This window comes from Pleurodeles waltl, chromosome 12, assembly GCF_031143425.1.
Source record: "Pleurodeles waltl isolate 20211129_DDA chromosome 12, aPleWal1.hap1.20221129, whole genome shotgun sequence".
In the NCBI taxonomy this organism is placed as follows: domain Eukaryota; kingdom Metazoa; phylum Chordata; class Amphibia; order Caudata; family Salamandridae; genus Pleurodeles; species Pleurodeles waltl.
In genome coordinates, this window is record NC_090451.1 from 512663169 (window position 1) to 512680230 (window position 17062).

At 43.5% G+C, this 17062-nt stretch overlaps 1 protein-coding gene across 1 annotated transcript in view; it reads left to right on the plus strand.

The window, feature by feature from the left end:
• The first annotated feature begins 1528 nt into the window (after positions 1-1528).
• Positions 1529-17062, plus strand: part of LOC138268029 (adhesion G-protein coupled receptor G1-like) — a 360820-nt gene continuing 345286 nt past the window's right edge. The window contains exon 1 of the mRNA XM_069217352.1: positions 1529-2126. The gene's annotated coding sequence lies outside the window, so the exon portion shown is untranslated. The remainder of the gene's footprint in view (positions 2127-17062) is intronic.

Here is a 17062-nt window from a genome sequence, read left to right on the forward strand (position 1 = left end):
GGGTCCCTGTTGTCAGCCCACACTCCATCGCGGTCGACCTGAACTTGTGACTTTGCCCTGGACTAGCGCAACCAGATATCCACAGTTGGCACTTTGTGCTTTTTGGCATCACTGAAATATTTAAAATTGCATATCTCCAGTTCTACTGATTGGATTTTTGCCATTTTGGTCTTGGTCTGTTTATCAAAATATACTCTGTTTTCTAACCTGGTGTGGGATTTCATTTTTGGTGTGGTTCCACTTTATTATTGCTTGAAGTGCTGCATAAACACTTTACACGTTCCCTCTAAGTTAAACCTGACTGCTATGTGCCAAGATACCAGAGGGTTGAGCATACATTAATTTGGGATTCCCACCCTGAAAAGGATTGTGGTTGTTGCTTCTGTATGGTTCCCCCATCAACCTGCTACTCCAACTTCTGACACCTTGATTTCCAAGGCAATTGTCTTTCTACCTGAATGTTTTAAATCGGGCTTCCAAAATCTGTTCTCTCTCTCACTTCTCTCCCTCCTGAATAGACTCACCGAATTTAAAAATGAAAGACTTAGATCCTGTACGCAGCACAGGAGGATATTTTGAAAAGGGTCAGTAATAGGTTACTAATAATGAAAAATAGTATATATTGGTAGGGTGAGTGTTGTTGGTTTTTTGTGTTCCTCATATTGGCTCCGTCTCTCGACCCTACTGTGGCTCCCTCGCGGATGCCACCAGTCCCTACCACAATTTGCCAACTTGTCTTTTTCCAGTCCCATCTCTGGGTGGAAGGCATGTGAATTTAAGTTGTCTTTGTTCAAATAAGCTCCCGGCATTAATGAGCACTGGCTCTAACAGGAAGAAAACGCTTTAAGCCTGGGAAATCCTGTGATGCGCGCTGCGACCTGGATGGTAATCTATCAATGCTGTGCTTTGACTTCCCTCTAACCAGTAGGAGGCTTGATTTCGTCTTACAACGCCCTCACCGTATTGGCTGTTTGTGGCTTGCACTCGACCAACCCAGAGATCCTACTGGCTGTAAATCACCTGCCGCCACCTGCGCAGGTAGGGACTCCAGCACGAGGAAGGTTCCGCCTCTGTCCTCATTGGATAAGATGATTTACCTGAGGGTACAGTCAGAGGCCGGGCGTCGTGCCAACCCTGGCTGTTCCTGGAGATGCTGTGCCCACCTGGCGCAAACTTCTTCCATCCCCCCCTTCTCTTTCTATGTTCAACTTCTCGTGCACCCATGCAGTCTCCTGCCCACGCCTGTCTATCTCCGAGACCGCATGGGCACTGAATCACCCGGCATCTTCCACCAGACTGACAGTAAACCATGAAAGATCGGAAAGTCCTCAGTCTCTGAAGCGCGCGCCTACATCGAAAGAGCAGGAGTGAATGCGAAAGCGAGTAATAGGACGGGGGAGAGCGAGAAAACACAACGGGGAGAAAAATAGGGGGGAAACAACAGGGGGAAATCGTGTAAGAGGGATCAGTAGAGGAAATAATATGGATAAAGACAGGATGAGAAGGAGAAAGACAATAAAACTGAAAGAGAAAGACAATGCGCGAGAGAAGAGAGGGCGGTGTGCCGTGGGGGAGGGGTGGGAGGTTCACAAGCGACAGAGGGACGCTCAGCTGCAGTGCTGGTGCCATTCAGCTTCACTGGGTGTGAAGATCAGCCGCCTGTGAGAGGGACTCTCCCCGCCCCCACCTAACCGGAGAGGGTAAAGCCCTGCACCCGGAGCGTGGAGAGAGCAGGAGAGAGCGGTGTTGTGCTGCACAAGCCCCGCGTTCAGGGCGCAGCGGAGCACCTGCCCCTCCGCAGCTCCGCGCTGCACCTCCCTCCGCCGCCGGCAGGGGCCGGCTCGCGTGACACCTGAGGCGCGGATCCGAGCGCGAGACCGCGTCGCAACAAAAAGATATCCCGGGCTACAGCCGACTGCTGCGTCCCTGAGGAGCCCGCGCGACTCTTCAGAGCCAGGGGCGCCTGTCTCTTCCCCTGAGGACTACTGTCTCTGCACCCGAGGACGCCTGTCTCTTCTCCACCTGAGCACTCCCTCCTTCCGTGAGCCCCGCCTCTCCTCCAGGACGCGCCTGTTTCTCCTTCAGCTCCACAATCAAGGACTTGCAGCCCACTGGGCTCCCCACAGGTAGGACAGTAACTTCTCCGGTGCTCCCTGGCTGCTTGTTACTGTGCGAGGATGTGTCATCTGAGGGGGCCACAGGGCGTATGGCATCACTGTGGGCGAGACCCTGCAGCAGGTGCTATCTGGGAGCAGCAGAGGGTGCGCCTAGAGGCAGTTAGTGAATATTCTTGTACACGAAGTTTCTACCCGTGGAGTATTCAATTATTCTACATAGAATGGTCATGTAAAAGGGTTTTTAAATGTGAAGTATATTTACAATTTTTTTTTATGTGGAATGTTCTTACAGTTTCTATTGGTATGTTTGAAAACAACAGTTATTAGTTTTGCACTTTTTGTAAGGAGAGTCTGAATGTGTGAATTATTCTCAGAATGTTCTCATAACAGGGATTTCCATATATGGAACCTTCTTTTGCTAAGAAGTTCTATATGTGAAATAATCTTCATATGGCAGAAGTTATTTTAAGGGGCTGCTCGTGCAACAGAATTCCCTGTCTGAGATAGTTCTTTATGACATAAATACCTTTCAGAAATGTTCATTTAAGAAGAGATATATTAATGGAATGTTCATATAACAGGAATTACTTTAAGTATAACAAGTCCTTCTCTCGGATAGTTCTTTTGACAGAACTACTTTTTGGGGGTGTTGATATAACAGGAGTTATTTTAGGGGTCTGTCTGTATACCATAATTCTATGTCTGGGGTAGTTCTTATGACAAAAGTAACTTTCAGGAATGCTCATGCTACAGGAGTTATTTTAAGGGCATTTTCATTTAATAGAATTCGTATGTGTGGGATAGTTCTCATAAGAGAAGTTCTTTTTGGAAATGTTCATATGACAGGAGTTATTTAAAGGGGGTGTTCGTATAACAGAATTCCCTGTCTGGGATAGTTCATATGGCAGAAATGACTTTCGGGAATGCTCATGTAAAAGAAGTTATTTTTAAGGACATGTTCGTATAACAGTATTTCCTGTCTAGGATAGCTTTTACAACCGAATTACCTTTCAGAAATGTTCATACAAGTAATAACAAGAGTTGTTTTAAGGGGATGTCCGTATAACTGAAGACTCTTTCTGGGACAGTAGAGCCAGCCCCATGCTACTGCTGTGGTCTTAGGGCAGTGTAAACCACAGTGATGCGTGTAAAACATCAGGCAGAGGACAGAAGCAGTCTGCAGTCACAAGTACAGAGCGGGAATCAGGGCTCTGTCCAGTGGATGCTTAGAACAGCACAGGCTGTACTGTACTTTTTACACTTCAGACCATTATCCTAACCTGCTCCTCCTCAGACACGAGATTCATTATCGATGGCTGCTTAACCTGAGTAATCATTCGCAGAATGCTACTATACGATTAATAAGTTTGGCCTATTCTAATAATATTGAATTATGTTTCCATTAATACAACTCTCCTACCTCAGACAAGACGGTGAAGCGCATTGGTGGATGTGGAGCGCGCTGTGCACTAGGATGTGCTTGGTTGGAGGGCTGTGGGTTTATAGTATGACATGTTTTGTTGTTGTAAGAGATGGCCAGAGGAGCACTTTCACCTCGTAATATGTCACTGAATTTGGCATGTGGTGGAGTGAAGAGGCGTGAGGGACAGAACGCCACAGAGATATATATAACTCTTGTGCCTAGCTGGAAAGGTGCAGATTGTGCATGAATAGTGGCTGTCCGTGAGCTAGCGCACTTAAAGCCCTGCTGAAGTTGGTTCAGCCATTACCGAGGCTGAAAAGGAAGACATGGCCTACTGTTGTGTGGAGGAACAAGAAGCAGAGCTGTCGGCAGTGTGCTTGAGGGACTGGTGCCAGTAGTGGGAGTTAGCCGCGTGAATATCCGCAGAATGTCCAGGGAATGTCAATAACCAAGATGTTGAGAGTGAAACTTAGTGAACAACAGCAGAGTACTCACAGCAGGAAGATCTAGCTACTTTTTCTTCTTTTCTTTCAATCTGAGCAACCTGCTAATCCAAAACAATCCCACTAGGAGACCATGGGATGAAACTCGCTTGCAGGGTTCTGGATCAAGTCAATTTTCCATAAAAGGGGAAAAAGCATGTGCCAGAAACTTCAGCTGGAAGATTCTGCGAGGAAGGCATTTCTTTCATATGTGTCCAAGCGATCGGCCTGATACTGTTGACTGCCCCACATGTATATGCGATACAGTTACTACGAGGGAGGTACCATAATATCACAAAGAATATCTACCTCCTGAAAGCCAGGCACCACATTTTATATTCCAATATTTAACTACATTTGGTATCTCAAGCTAATTTTATTTGTTTTATGCATCTACTTTCATATTTTTATAAAACGAGTTTTTTTCTGACGTCTATGCTTCTCTGTGGCTGTTAGTGGATGTGTGAGGGGGGTCCACCACATGTTGTTGCTTTGTTTTTTGTGATTTTTTGCTCAGAAAGGACAAATGAAGGAGATCTGTGCGTTAACTGATGCATACTGCCCTGTACCTATACTTTTCTCACAAACTGTAGGAACATCCTATTTTATGTTGCATTGTATTTGTGCGTCACGTAACCGCCACTGGTATGACGTCATAGGACTGTTACCTTCTCCGGAAATGGTTTCAGGCCAGAGCCTGAGTGGTTGGAGTAGTGTTGTGGTGATGCATGCCCGTCTAGGAAAAGTTGGGGGTGGTGCATGACTAGTGTAGATGCAGTCCCATTATGTTATTGTATGATTGCCCCTGTGGCTGTACGCGCAAGTAACGGTGTGTGAAATTATTTTGCAAAACGCAGATTAGACAAAATCTGGCCATCTTTTAATATGCCTTTAAAGCAAAATTCCATACATAAACAACCCAACTTCACTCTTTAGGTGAATCCAAGAGGCATATGCATTTCGTGGTTTGTGCACTTTATGTGGTTCTCTCTGGGTAAATGGTGTTTAGGGAGAACCAGAAAGAACTGCTGTTACTTCCCATGAATCAGCTGGTTTATGTGGTTCTCAATGGTCCTCGTTTTGGTAAGGAGAACCATGGACAGTACCCCAACCAGTTAATTCTTGATTCTGGGACCTTTTTAGGTCAAAGCCTACCAGACAGCACAGCTGTTGGTTTGCTACAGGCTTCTTGAGGACATTCTGAAAGCTTCCCTGGGAATCGATTCTGCCCATTGCTTACGATTGCCTTTGTAGTTTGTAACTCACAGTTGCTTGCTTTCTATTTGCTAGCTTTATTTATTTTGGGCTGTCCAATTTGAGTTAGTCCCTCCCTTGGAGTATTACCTGTTTACCTGGCTCCTTGTTTTCTTCCACTAGTGCTTACTTTCTGTAAACAGGCCTTTAAAATGTGTTCTCATCTTGACCTATTTGCTGTGCATTCAACAATAGAGGAAAAATGTCAGGCTCTGTCTGAGGGAGCTTTGTGTTTAGTTTTCTTTCCCTAATGTCAAAGTGTAAAGATTTGTGTGACAGTCTGAATGGAGTTGTGAAAGGAATGGCTTTTTATTAGCACAGAACACAATTTAGATGTCTGTAAATTAACTGTGCAGATATTTTAGAATATATCCAAATTAGGAAAGCATAAATTAAACACATTTTGTGAAACTGAAGTGTGGTGGAAACAAATGCTTTAATATGATCAGATCAGTAAACTAGGGGATGCCATTTCCACACATTATGTGGGCTGTATAGTTTTATCAATGAAACTATATGTCTGTGCAAATGTTATGGTCATCTTTATTGTAAATGTCTGTAATGGCAGTGCCCTACCACACCAGGCATACTCTGTACTACACCATTCCACTCTACACTACTTCACTCTACTGCATTCTATGTCACGCTGCACTCCTCCTCTTTACACCACTCTACCACATGCCACTCCACTCTACGACAAGCCTCTCCACTCTACGATACTCCACTTCACTCTATGACACTCTACGCCACTCCATGCCACCCCCCTCTACCACACTGTCTGAAATGGCACTCACCCAACTACATGCAACTGCACTCAACAACACACCCCGCCACTCTAAGCTACTCTACTTTACGTCATGCCACTCTGTGCCACTCTATTAGCGCCCCTCCGCTCTGCGCCACAATATTCTTCGCCCTGCCACTCTACACCACAACACTGTACTCTACTCTACTCTGTTACTCCACTCCGATACTTTACACAACTCTACTTTAATCCATTCCATTCCACTTTATTCCATGCCAGTCCACTCTATGCCAGCCACTCTTCACCCCTCCACCCTATGCCACTCTACTCCACTATAATCCTCTCTACTCCGTGCCACTCTGTGCCACTCTAATCGACTCTGTGATGCTCTACTCCACTCTGTCACTCCACAACAGTCCACTCTATGCCACTCCACTCTACTTGAATACCTCTTCAATAGGCAAGACCTATTGGCTTTGCCAGTGCTTGCTTTCTTTCATAGGTGTCAGAAATTACTTTGTGTGTACAGGCAGTGTAAAGCACAGTGTCCTGTGAGAGTTGGTTATTGCCTCAATGGATAATGTGGGGAATGGAAAAGCTCCAGAGGCCTGCAATAACTGCAAAATTTGTGAATTTCTCAGATTTTGCAGACATAATAAACATTTTCCAGAGACATAATCTTGACTATTGCATTGGCTTTGTTGTCATGTGCCTAGCCAACTATATATCGATTATTTTTTGTAATGGTGCTCAAACAGACAGCATAAGCTGAAACAAATTAAACAATTGAGTGTCGTTGATCTCTGCTGACCGAGTTAACTGATAATAATTGCCCATCTTATAACTATGCACCAAAGATAAAAGCAGAGCACACGAGGAAAGAGCAATTAACTTGCTAACGCCTAATAGTACAGATTTAATGTATAGAAGTATAACTGGTTGGTGCCATCTACATAGCTGTGTGCCGACATGAGGGTCCAAATGACCTCCTGACTGTGTCAATATATATTAAAATAACAAAGTAGCGAACTGAAACTGTCCCAGGATGTGCTGCATTATCCTAGATAGTTTGCCCTTTCTTTCCCCGCGCCTCAGTAAAAACCGCCTCATATTTTGGTCCCAAGAGGGGGTTGAAGCGGGCTTCCCGATGTGTGAGTGGCTTTGGGGCGGGTGGTCATCTGCAGCTGCTGTCCCTGTCGATAAAAGCGCCTGCCTGCTTCGAGCCGCCACGGGTTCAGGAGAACTGCCTAAAATTTTCTATAATGTAGTTTTAGTGAATAAAACGAAGTGGAAGTGACCCTCTCTGTAATATCACCTTTGGTCCCCGTAGTCCTGGCCGGGCAGGTGTCAAGGGTGGAAGGGGGGTGGGGGGGGGGGGCATTTCTGATAACGGATCACACTGCTGATAGCTTTACACTTTAGGAGCCCAGGCGGCCCATAGCGTGTTGGCAATCTTGAGTTACATTCAGTTTTCATAAAGTATAACTGCAATGTTAAAGGGATAAGTGGCCATAACTGCACGGTCTGTACTGTTAGATACGTTTAGAACCGCCAATGTATTGAATAATTGTTTAAAAAAAAGGGTATTCTGGGAAGGGGCAGTTATTTCCCCCGGCCAGCGGGTGAGAAAGGTTGAAGGCCCTCGCTGCGTGAGCAGGCTGTGTCGGAGTGTTTCCGCAACTGACCGTGCGCGGGGACCCTGGGAGACCGGGCGCCTTCTGCGCGCTGGCGCGTGGACTCGCGAGTGCACAGATACCCGCACCACCACCAGGGTGCGCTGGGGTGCGAGCAGGAGGAGGAGCTAGAGGTGAGCCGAGGTGGGATGTGCTGACTTGCTGGGAGTCGAACCTGCGATGCGCCCAGATCGCTGCGTCACGCGCTCAACCCCCAACCCACAAAGACGTCTACTCTAGTTATAAACACGAACAGTTTAGCAATAACTAAACCACGCATGAAGCGCTTTCACTTGTATTTATTTTCTATTTTTGATTTCTAATAAAACATACGGTGTTATGTTCAATACACTGGTGTGTTTTCATCCGTTATTTAAAAATATCGGCATTGTGCATAAAATGCGAGCCAATTGGCAACTCCCATTGCCGTATTTGGATTTTTCGGGAGGATTGTTTTTGAAACAAAGGCTCTTACAAATTAAGATAGAGGAAAAAAAACGGTGTTTTTAGTCTCTGTACATTCCTTCCAAGAAAAAGCGATCAGGCTGACACCACAAGCCTGCGCCACTGCAGCGCCGGAGCCGGTCTGTGCTGGCAAGAAATGTGCCCAGACTGGAGACCGGCCCCGCCGTCTGATGGGGATTAACAAGGTAGAGGCGGGCTGAGAAGGGACCGCCTAACAACATTCTGCAACAGGCACGAGGGAAGACGATTGTACTGAGAGTAAATTACTCATGAGCCACTGGAAATTAAGTATACCTAGTGCTGGAATAGGAAAACATGTACTCCGGTAACCAATAATTTCGGGGTCAAGGCGTGGCAAACGAAAGTGGGTGGAGTCATGATGGGCGGATCTTTAAAAATAGAATATGACAGTCCACTTATACAGTCAAGAAATTGACAACAAAGACATATGTGGCAGTAAATCTTATCTAAATTCCTCAATTGGTCTCAAATAGGCTGCATTTTAAAATATCTTAGAGGGGTTAAGACACCTGCTACAGAAATCACCCTGAACTTTTGAGAGGATTATAATAGTGGTAAGGTAAGTCTAGTAGTTAACGAAGTTCTAGGATAGTTCTGTGTTTTTGTCCAGGCACAGTTTTGACTCAAAGTAGCAAAGAGTGTTAATGCTTCTGCTGCATGCACATGTGTAACATGCAGATCACAGATTACTATTTTATTTAGGTAGGTAAGTGGGCTCCTGCTTTTTTGCTGCAGATCATTTTGTTACATCGGTTCATAAGGTGCAAGCCTTCTAATATAGCACAGTGATGTATTTACTGGCATCAAGGAGCTGCATGCAGACTGAAAATGATGGGTTTAGATCTTCGTGTTTTTTCCTCAATCTTTTGTTATTTTACAAATGTAGATAATACTTTTGGTACAGACAACCACAATCACTTAGTTACATTTTATGTCCTGACTTTGCGTTACAGAAACAAATCTCAGGCCATGTACAGTATCACAAAACGTAGCACAAGATTAGACATAATTTACATATGAAATGTAAAATACGAATCTTTCTAAATCTGTATATCATTTCAAGTCCTGTACAGAGTACTCTAGACGAAAATTCCTAGCCATCTATCTCTCCCTATCCACAATTTTTGTGAGCTTCTGCTCAGACTCCGCTCCAGGTTCTCCCTGCATCTCACAAACAACCAGCATACCACGAAGTTCTTGGAAACGTCGCCAAATCCTGATTTCTCAACACTTTCCGAACTGAGTGCAAGGTCTCCTCTGATCAAACCTAGATATCTATGGCAGAAGCATTCCCGCATGCGCCCAGTGGACTCCCGGGACCTGACAGAGAGATGGATCAGGCAACCAAACCATAACTTGGTCCCTTGGACCAGACTGCATACACAATGCATCTTTTATAATGTACTTTTTTAGGATTAGACGAATGGGCAACAAATCTATCAGTGACTTTGTTTGGGGACAGTAATTTTAGTCTATACAGTAATCAAGTCCCTTGCTTTCATATTTAAAATGTTGTTTATCAATCTTAAGATGCTCCTGAAGGGTGTCCTGGGAATATTAATATTCAAGAAAACATTGTCAGGCATTATCATGACCCTTCGTTTTGACAGAACCTGGGAAGATCAAAGAATCACTAGGTGGATAGTGCATGCAGTCGTATTGTTACATTTCTGAGGCGCATAAAAACTCTTTAGTGAATCTGACTTGTGCTAAGAATTTAACCTGATATACTCATTCCTCGAAGACTGTATTTGAAACCCTTTTTAGGTAGTTTTGCATCTGTACATTCAGATCCTGCTGCCAGGTTTTTGCAGGTCTTGACAGCTCTTTTACAGCAGTGTGACTGAATCCGTAGAGTTTTCATTGTGATGAGCGCATGTTTTACTTTCTGCTTTTGAGTGACAGTGCACACTCATGACTCAGTTTGCTTTGTGGCCTACATTTTTTTGAAGACTTAAGTTGTTTGCTGTTTTCTGTGTGGAATGAGTTCTGGAATGTATACGTTCCACCTGGTGAAGGTTAGCTTTCTCTTCTTCCTGTGAGTTTTTTGTATACCTCTTTAGGTAGAGCATAGCGGCGCGCAAGCACTGCTTTTCTGACGTGTTGATATCTATGTGGGCTTTTAACCATGCCCACCTCCCATCCATCACTTTCACTCGTTAGTGGGCTTGCCTTTCAAAGATCCTTTGATGACATTGGTAAATGCTTTATGTTGGGGTGGTTTTGTTACCGCCTTGGGGGACCAACCCTGTTACATGGATAACTGCACGTTTGCCAACACGTTTGACTGCAAGCAAACTTCTTTTTCCTTCTGTGACTCTCCTTCGTGCACATGCTCATGGCAGCCATAGTGCTTTGAATCAGCTCGCTTATGTCAACTGTTTTAGGTTTCATAATCAATTTATGAGGCAAGAAAAGTCCTGTTAGGAATTTATAACACTAATAGCTCTAACACAAGCAAACGCGAGACCCATTGCATTGCAAACTCTTGTTCTACAAGGTTTGTGTTAACTTACCTGAACTCTATAGTAAACTGTACTTAGGAACCCGATGGGTCAAGCACCGCAACACAAAATGTAAGGCATGCAAGAGTGTCAGTGTGTCAAGGTGTGGCACAGCCACCTCGGTATCACGTATGAGGCAAAATGGACTAGTAGTGCACCTTTGATTAATGGTTTGTGGGAGAAAACCTCAGGACTGGAAAAGTTGTGTAAACCATAGCACCAAACCTAGATCCGGTCTCAGTCACACAATTCTGACGGTGAGTAAATGTGGATAGCAATTTATCACAAACGGGGATGACCGATAGCAAAGTCTGGAAAATTCTTGAAGGCCGGCAAAGCTAAGGGGACTGGTTCTACTCGAAGCTGGCTGACCGACCTTCAGGGGAACAGACTTGTTGAGGAATATACACACTTTCCTATTGGGCTTCCAGTCCTGAATTGGGGAAATCCCTGAAAGCCTGACACCCATGGGCATAACGCACATTCCTGCAACATGGGGGGCACGCTTCATGGGGACTCCCTGCTTTTCAGGGGGGTCAATTCAGCCCTAGGCACCTGAATATCTGTGAGATATGGGAGACCCAGCTGCCCCTCATCACATTCTGCGAGGGGGGCGGCGTGTTCGCATAGAAGGCCCACAGTGTACAGTTGAGATCCAGCTATTGACGCAGGTGATGGAGTCCGCGTTGTTTAAATTGACAAGAAATGTGGAGCATACTGCGGTTTGTTGAACGCTAAGGGATACACGTCTGTGTTCCTGAGTTCTACGAAGGGCTTGTCAGCCGGCGCCATTGTGTGCTGCATAATAGATGTCAGGCCTCTCCGGTACAATGAACACGGGCTATTGCCTTTGTTCCACTTGCCGCCTTGTTTGTCAGCACATTACCAGGCATGGGCTTAGGAAGTGTGTACCTTGTCACACATTAAACTACCACAAAGGAAAGGTTGTGCAAGTTTCCATTAAATATAAATGAACAAGCCTGTTACATTGCATTATATTGCATTTCAAAACACTTCTCTAACTCTTGTGAGTGCCAAGGAACTGTTACATAAATATTTATGACAGAATACCAATGTTAATAACGTCTTTTTATTTTCTTAAAGCCATTCATTACATAAGGCATTTAAACCGAATCTTTAATGAAAAAAGTTATATTCTGCCATCAGGTGCTATAAATGATTGTATTTAATGGCCGAGCGCTCAGTGTCCATCCTCTCTTCTCATTCCATTTAACTGTTGCCTTTAGCAAAGTGTACTGTGGGGGCTACATGCCCAGTTGCACTGTAAAGTGCATGTTGCCTTTTCCTTCTACTGAAGATGCTTGAGGGTGATTAGGTGAACGTATAGGCCTTTTACCCGCTTGAAGCACTAGGTTTGCACCTCTGAAGGTTGGTAGCCTTCATATCTTGTCATAGTGAGCATTAAATTGGTACTAATAAGGTGAAGCTTTTGCCCATAAAGTGTTAGGATGTACACAAATAACAATATAATTAAGTAATACCATCACCAAAAATGTAGCATTATTTGCTTTTTAGTGCTGCATAATTTAGTCAGTAGTGTCCCATTTCTGCCACATAATCCCAGTGGCCCTGACTACAGCAATAACTGCTTGTAAAATATAATTGGAGACAGCTTAAATAAAATATAAACACAAGATAAACAAATCTGTGAGAAATGCATTGTCCTGAGAGTAAAGCCCAGTTGATTAATATGGGTATGGGTGAGCCAACAAATTAACAGGGCAAGCCGAGGCAGAGCTGAGCCCAGGCTTGGCCCTTAGGGCTTGTGCACAAGCTGAGCCCTGAAAATGTTTGGCATGAAAATCGCACCAAAGATCACTTAAAATATGACAAATTCTCTTGAAAATTCAAAAAAGTGTATTTCGTTTACATATGGACATTTTGACATCAATATGTCATGTTATAGCACTGCACAAGTATTTATTAAAAGTGATTGTTTTCAAACAAGGATTTTGGGATCACAATAGACTGGTGTCAAGTTTTTTGTGAATGTGTTGGAACAGCCCCTTTGAAATGTAATTGGGCACAGAAACGGCTCTGCCCCTTCAATCCTGCCAACACATAATCCACTTTTGTCTCACAGTCTGCAGAGAATACACAAAAGGCAGCTGCTAGCTATATCAAGTCCTGTGACCCAGGACACAGGCTGTAGGCACCAAATGGTCAGGAAAAGAATATGCCAACTTTCTAAAAGTGGCATTTTCAGAATCGTGGCTTAAAATCCAACTTCACCATTAAAGAGGAGTTTGAAGTACAATTTGTTAGACACCAAACTTGTACTTCTTACCTTTTCCAAATTGAAAGTTATCACTTATTACATGTAATAAGGTAACCCAATGTTATCCTATGGGAGAGGCAGGCCTTGAAGTAGTTAAGAGTTTTTCACTCACCAGGACATGTAAAACTTGAAAGCCCATGACCAACTTTTTAAATACACTGCATCCTGCCTTAATGGCCATTTAACGCCTACCCAAGGGATGACTTATGTGCATTATAAAAGAAGGTTTAGGCTTGGCAAAAGGTTTATTTTGCCAGGTCGGAATGACACTTTAAAACTGTACTACAGGCTTGCATGGCAGGCATGAGACATGTTTTAAAAGGCTACTTAAGTGGATGATACAATAAGTGTTGTAGACCCAATAGTAGCATTTCACTTACCGGCTTGGGGATATGTAGTACCACTTTTCTCGCGACATATAAATAAATTAAATGGGCCAATTCCATGTAAGACAGTTTTACAATACTTACAGGAGAGAGTATACGCACTTTATCACTGGCTAGCTCTTTCTCTCCCACCCTTGTATGCTCGGTTCATGAAGATACAAGGTTCATGTTTTTTCACATATTTTCTAAATACTTTCCAGAATGTAATTAATAGTGAAGCATAATTACAGTCTGTGATGACATGACATCCTTTCTTGCCATTTCACTTTGGAGCTATGCGACGGTGTGCACTTATCAAAGCCTGCAGGCTCTCAGACAACAGGCACTTTCTAAAGAGTCAATGAAAAGTCTGCAAAGCTGTCTGTTTCCACCCCCTTCAGAAATTTAGTGTCTCTTCAACCCTTCTACCAGGCACGCCATCACTGTCTACCAACACACTGATTTCCAGCTTTGTTTTTCAAGAGATGGCGCAGGAGGTCAGCCATATTTTCATACCGGCCTGGTGGACCCAGCTTCAGACAATCTGGACTTCTAACCAACAGCACTTTGCATGCTGGCATGTTTACATTCTTATAATGTTAAATGTGGAGCTACAAGTCCCAGAAAGTACAGTCCGGTGATGGTGGAAGCAGTCACACATTAAAGGGTCACTATACAACTATGCACTTTCTAAAATAAAAACTCAGTGACCAATTCACTGTAGGATTTTCAGGGGTATATGTGGGATGCACTTGCCCAGGCCACAGTTGTTAAACAAGGCTGCATAATTTATACAGAGGAGCAGGCAATATTTATCACTTTGGGCTTCAAGAAAAACAGATTTACAAGCTGCTCGTTATGTATACATTGCACTTACGTGTTGATAATATTGTTTTTCTGTCATCAGGCCCTACGCTGTGCCATTGCGTTTTTTTTTTTACCACATACAAGCAGTTTTACCAACCATTTTGTAACTTTCAATAATTAGAAGCAATGGAGAAGGTTGCTGATTTGTAAACTCGCACTTCACAGTGCTGAGCAAGTGGTATATCCCATATTGCATCACTTCCTATTACAGGAATTATATCTCAGTATGCATTTTATTACAAAATCATTAAAATAATTTTTCATTTAGAACTACATTCGTTTTTTTAGACTATGTACCATATTAAAACAAATTATTTTGAATTGCTAAGTACTAAAACCTACATCTCCCCTGCTCATCATCGGCACCTGTTACATTGATCAAATCTTTCAAATATCTATTTCACAGGTAACAATGAAAAGTACCATGAAATAGGGTTCCTGGTTTCAAAATACAAGACAATATTTTATCAGCTTTTATAAAGCTACAAATGTATTAACCGCCTCAATATCCCAATTTATACATCTAAGCCTCCTTTTTAACTCAGAATTTACAGCCCAGCCTAATTTTAACAATTTATCAAAATGGAGAGTAACAGCCAAACGGCACTAAACCTCGATTTGGAGAACTACCAAAATTGAGAAATGCCTTTTTTCATGAAAATCTAAACATTTTTGAGGACTAAACAACTAGACCGAGGTTGCTTTTCTTGTCACCCTCATATGCATGCTTCTTATTTGAAGGCTTTCTTTCATCATCGTGTGTTTTTCTCTCCCATGGAGCACATCTTCTTTACCATCCTTTTGATCCTACGACTTACATCGTGCCACTGTTGACATTCAAGGAGCGACTTCTTTTTCTTTCGCATTCAGCACTCCATGAAAGTTCACTTTTTTCCTTGCTGTCTCCCTCATGTGCTTCTTCCCTCTGCAAATACCCACCCCACTTTCAAAGTATTGCCCCCGACTCAAAGCTTATCTGCAAAACCACCACAATAAGTACTTTTTTGCTGGGGTATTAAAAAAGGGCCAATATTAAGAGGGTTTTTTATTTAATGTTCTGCATTCCACATATTGTATGAAAGTACAAGCCGTGGTACACAAAGGGTTTTGTGTTGCTGGGGAGGGACCGTCTGCTGTACTCGCTCAGCTGAGGTTTGAGGCAGAAGGAGATGCCCTTCTAGAGGCCCGCTGATCTGCTCCCTGGCCTACAGTGGAAGACCACACCGCTGAGCGTTAGTTTTGGTTCTGAAGCCTGTGGAAAGTAAATAAGGCTTTGGAGAGTGTTTTAATGTGACTTCTGACAGTTCCTTATTCTTTTTTAATTCCAATCAGTATTTCCTGTGTGAAAACGCATTTGAAAAATTAACCATGTCATGTATTATAAACTGAACATTGAATATTGAATTCAATGCACAGTTTTCAGATAGTGTAAGAGATGTTTTCTTTTCCTATACTGTTTTAAAATATTTTTCTTACATTTTTCCTTTACTTTTTTAAACCAATTCTTTAGAAACAGGCATAGGCAAAGCCAATAGCTTGGCACCACATTACAAAGGGAGACATGTTTGCTTTACCAGTGCTTGATTTTCGGGGGGTCCCCTCAGCACACTACACTGTGCACGGGCAACAGGCCTCTGACTGGGTCCAGGGAGAGGGGACCCCCTCCACGGACTTTGCAGGAAGGTTCCTTTCAAGTTTCATTAGGCTAATGGTTTAAAACAACTTACTATGACTTGATTCTGAAAGAAAATAAGATGAGCAGAGAAAAGGAGTTTGGTAGAGACCCTTATTAAAAGGGGAAATGAGGGAGAAACAGAAAAAAAGAAAGGGGTGTTTAAGAAAAGAAACATTCTCATGAAGAAAAAAAAGCATGAGTCAGGGAAAAGCCAAGAAGCACTAAAAGAACTTCCCCAGAGTAGGTCATTCATCAAGTTGAGCAGAAGCCTGCCACCCGTGCACAGTGTACTGTGCTGAGGGGGCCCTCTGGATCTCAGGTCTCCCCACCATCTCCACTGGCCTGCATGGGCTGCGGGGACCTTTGTTACACCAGTGCACCAGAAAATGATGTCTGCATCACTAGAGAGGGGCTTCAGCCCACATGTTGGGAGCCAGGAGCACACGTTTTGATAGGGCAGACATTGTGTGCTTCCACAGAAAATGTGCCTGCCCTTCATACAGCTGTGTTCATGTTTATTTATCCAGCTGTCTGAGCTTGCACTTTCAAGGGCACACATATGACACTGTAATGCTATTCAAGTGTCCTGGATATTTGATAATTTATGGTGTTTAGCTCTGGCAGCAGCACAGATGGGAGGAGGGTAGTCATTAACCTACTTGGATGCTTAGGTCTGGGTTGAAAGTTCAACAGTCACCTGACCTTTTAACCTACACCAATATTATTGTTCAGTTCTTTGCTTCTACACAAATACATATCCATTCCAAAACTATTTTCTTCGAATGCTTCACATTACGTTTCTTTCAAGCCAGACCTAATGGCATTGTCAGTGCTTGTTACAGTTTTGTCGCTGCTGCTTATTGAAACTTACCACTTGAATATCATACAGCTGAGAAAGAGACAGGGCAAAAAGTAAGGCCCATTGTGCCTGTCCACTTCACTGTATAATGGATAACCCGGAGAAGCCATGAGGACTCCTGTTTTTACTAACCCCTTTTGTGCCCAAGGTGCAGCATTCCCTTGTCCTTTCTGGTATTTGTGTCTTGGTATCTAATGGCGCAACCACTGGATGGTGCAAGGGTTGCAGTAATGTTGTGAAGGTCTTAGAATCAGGAGTGTCCCGATTTATGTGCAGGGGCACCGGGGATTAGAATCTGTGATTGTAAGTGGTA